The sequence below is a fragment of the Arachis stenosperma genome, chromosome 9 (assembly GCF_014773155.1).
Source record: "Arachis stenosperma cultivar V10309 chromosome 9, arast.V10309.gnm1.PFL2, whole genome shotgun sequence".
Lineage (NCBI taxonomy): Eukaryota > Viridiplantae > Streptophyta > Magnoliopsida > Fabales > Fabaceae > Arachis > Arachis stenosperma.
The window spans coordinates 76,376,421-76,380,448 of NC_080385.1; the positions used below are offsets into that span (position 1 = coordinate 76,376,421).

Consider the following 4,028-nt stretch of genomic DNA (forward strand, 5'->3'; position numbering starts at 1 on the left):
AGAAGTAAGTCCAATGGAATCTCTATGGTCTCATTTTGAGCCTCAGATTCCCATGGTTCCTCATTGGGGAACTCATTGGAGGTTGGTGCACGCCCATTGAGGTCTTCCTCAGTGGCGTTCACTTCCTCCCCTTCCTCTCCAAATTCGGCCATATTGATGGCTTTGCACTCTCCTTTTGGATTTTCTTCTATGTTGCTTGGAAGAGTACTTGGAGGGAGTTCAGTAACTTTCTTGCTCAGCTGTCCCACTTGTCCTTCCAAATTCCTAATGGAAGACCTTGTTTCAGTCATGAAACTTTGAGTGGTTTTGATTAGATCAGAGACCATGGTTGCTAAGTCAGAGGGGTTCTGCTTAGAACTCTCTGTCTGTTGCTGAGAAGATGATGGAAAAGGCTTGCTATTGCTAAGCCTGTTTCTTCCACCATTATTGTTATTGAAACCTTGTTGAGGCCTCTCTTGATTCTTCCATGAGAAATTTGGGTGATTTCTCCATGAAGAGTTATAGGTGTCTCCATAGGGTTCTCCTAGGTAATTCACCTCTTCCATTGAAGGGTTCTCAGGATCATAAGCTTCTTCTCAGATGAAGCATCCTTAGTACTGTTTGGTGCATTTTGCATTCCAGACAGACTTTGAGAAATCAAATTGACTTGTTGAGTCAATATGTTATTCTGAGCTAAAATGGCGTTCAGAGTGTCAATCTCAAGAACTCCTTTCTTCTGACTAGTCTCATTGTTCATAGGATTCCTTTCAGAAGTGTACATGAATTGGTTATTTGCAACCATTTCAATTAGCTCTTGAGCCTCTGCAGGCGTCTTCTTCAGATGAAGAGATCCTCCAGCTGAGCTATCCAAAGACATCTTGGATAGTTCAGAGAGACCATCATAGAAGATACCTATGATGCTCCATTCAGAAAGCATGTCTGAGGGACATCTTCTGATTAATTGTTTGTACCTTTCCCAAGCTTCATAGAGGGATTCTCCATCCTTCTGTCTGAAGGTTTGGACTTCCACTCTAAGCTTACTCCATCTTTGTGGTGGAAAGAACTTTGCCAAGAAGGCATTGACTAGCTTTTCCCAAGAGTCCAGGCTTTCTTTAGGTTGAGAATCCAACCATATTCTAGCTCTGTCTCTTACAGCAAAAGGGAATAGCATCAGTCTATAGACCTCAGGGTCTACCCCATTAGTCTTGACTGTGTCACAGATTTGTAAGAATTCAGCTAAGAACTGATGAGGATCTTCCATTGGAAGTCCATGGAACTTGCAATTCTGTTGCATTAGAGAAACTAATTGAGGTTTAAGCTCAAAGTTGTTTGCTCCAATGGCAGGGATAGAGATGCTTCTCCCATAGAAATCAGGAGTAGGTGCAGTAAAGTCACCCAGCACCTTCCTTGCATTGTTTGCATTGTTGTTGTTTTCGGCTGCCATGTCTTCTTCCTCTTTGAAGAATTCGGTCAGGTCCTCTAAAGAGAGTTGTGCTTTGGCTTCTCTTAGCTTTCTCTTCAAGGTCCTTTCGGGTTCAGGGTCAGCTTCAACAAGAATGCCTTTGTCTTTGCTCCTGCTCATATGAAAGAAAAGAGAACAAGAAAATGTGGAATCCTCTATGTCACAGTATAGAGATTCCTTGAGGTGTCAGAGGAAGAAAAATGGAAGACAGAGGTAGAAAATTCGAACTTATTAAAGAAGATGAAGTTCGAATTTTGTATTAAGGAATAGTGTTAGTCTATAAACAGAAGGATGTGAGAAGAGGAGAAGTAATTTTCGAAAATTAAGTAAAAAAATTTTGAAAACATTTTGAAAAACACTAATTGATTCTCAAAAACTAAGAATAGAAAAAGAATCAAGTGATTTTTGAAAAAGATTTGAAATTAGAAATCAAAAAGATATGATTGAAAACTTATTTTGAAAAAGATGTGATTGAAAAATTATGGTTTTAAAAAGATATGATTGAAAAGATATGATTTGAAAACAATTTTAAAAAGATTTGATTTTAAAAATTAATGACTTGCCTAACAAGAAAAGATATGATTCAAACAAAAACCTTCCTTAACAGAAAAGGCAAAAATGTTCAATCAAATCATTAATTGTTAGTAAGTATCTTTGAAAAAGGAAAGAAATTGATTTTGAAAATATTTGATTGAAAAGATATGGTTTGAAAAAGATTTGATTTTGAAAAACTTTGAAAACTTGAAAAAAATTGATTTTGAAAACAAAATCTTCCCCCTTTGCCATCCTGGCGTTAAACGCCCAGAATGGTGCACATTCTGGCGTTTAACGCCCAAACTACTACCCTTTTGGGCGTTAAACGCCCAGCCAGGCACCCTGGCTGGCGTTTAAACGCCAGTCTGTCTTCTTCACTGGGCATTTTTGAATGCCCAGCTTTTTCTGTATAATTCCTCTGCAGTATGTTCTGAATCTTCAATTCTCTGTATTATTGACTTGAAAAGACACAAATTAAAAATATTTTTGGATTTTTAATAATGAGGAATAATCAAAATGCAACTAAAATCAAATAACAATGCATGCAAGACACCAAACTTAGCAGTTTGTACACTACTGACATTAACAAAAATGAGAATGCATATGAGAAACAACAAAACACTCAAGTCAATAGAATTCAAAGATCAGAGCAAGAAATCATCAAGAATTACTTGAAGATCCTTAAGACACATGAATGAATGCATGCAATTGACACCAAACTTAAGATGAGACACTAGACTCAAGCAAGAAACATCAAATATTTTTGGTTTTTATGATTTTTGTAAATTTTTTTTTTTGTGATTTTCGAAAATTAAGTAGAAAAAGATATCAAAATTCTTAATGAGAATTCCAGGAATCATGCAATGTTAGTCTAAAGCTTTAGTCTAAAGGAATTAGACATGGCCGGCCAAGCTTCAGCAGCACACTGCATTCAAGAGCTAAATTGATGAGAATCAATCAGCCTTGGTGATGATAAGAACATCACCTTGAAACACTAGAATTCATTCTTAAGAACTCTGAAGAATAATACCTAATCTAAGCAACAAGATGAACCGTCAGTTGTCCATACACAAGAACAATCCCCGGCAACGGCGCCAAAAACTTGGTGCACGAAATTGCAATAACACTTTTGCAACTCCGCACAACTAACCAGCAAGTGCACTGGGTCGTCCAAGTAATAAACCTTACGCGAGTAAGGGTCGATCCCACGGAGATTGGTGGTATGAAGCAAGCTATGGTCATCTTGTAAATCTCAGTCAGGCAGACTCAAATGTATAATGGTGATGAACGAAAATAACATAAAGATAAAGATAGAGATACTTATGTATATCATTGGTGTAAGAGCTTCAGACAAGTGTATGAAGATGCCTTCCCTTCCGTCTCTCTGCTTTCCTACTGTCTTCATCCAATCCTTCTTACTCCTTTCCATGGCAAGCTCGTGTAGGGTTTCACTGTTGTCAGCAGCTACCTCCCATCCGCGCAGTGAAAGCTAATGCTCTTACACTCTGTCACAGTGCGGCCAATCACCGGTTTGGTTCCCTCCCCTACCGGAATAGAATCACTCTTTTGCGTCTGTCACTAACGCCCAGTAGGTTACAGGTTTGAAGCACGTCACAGTCATTCAATCATTGAATCCTACTCAGAATACCACAGACAAGGTTTAGACCTTCCGGATTCTCTTGAATGCCGCCATCAGGTCCTGCCTATACCACGAGGATTCCGATTAAAGAATCCAAGAGATATTCACTAAGCCTCAGATGCTTGTAGAACAAGAATGGTTGTCAGTCACCTTGTTCGTGAGTGAGAATGATGATGGGCGTCAATCATCACATTCATCAGGTTGAAGAACAAGTGATATCTTGGATAAAGAACAAGCGGAATTGAATAGAAGAACAATAGTAATTGCATTAATACTCGAGGTACAGCAGAGCTCCACACCTTAATCTATGGTGTGTAGAAACTCCACCGTTGAAAATACATAAGAACAAAAGTGATCATTGGTTTCGGCCCCAGAGAGGGAACCAGAAGAACCAAGATCTGATCTAAGAACTAG

The 4,028-nt window shown here is 38.7% G+C and overlaps 1 non-coding gene across 1 annotated transcript; it reads left to right on the forward strand.

Annotated features, from left to right (window-relative positions):
* The first annotated feature begins 910 nt into the window (after positions 1-910).
* Positions 911-1,018, forward strand: LOC130953228 (small nucleolar RNA R71). The gene has a single exon (XR_009075400.1). It is a non-coding gene; the product is annotated as a small nucleolar RNA R71 (small nucleolar RNA).
* Positions 1,019-4,028: the final 3,010 nt, after the last annotated feature.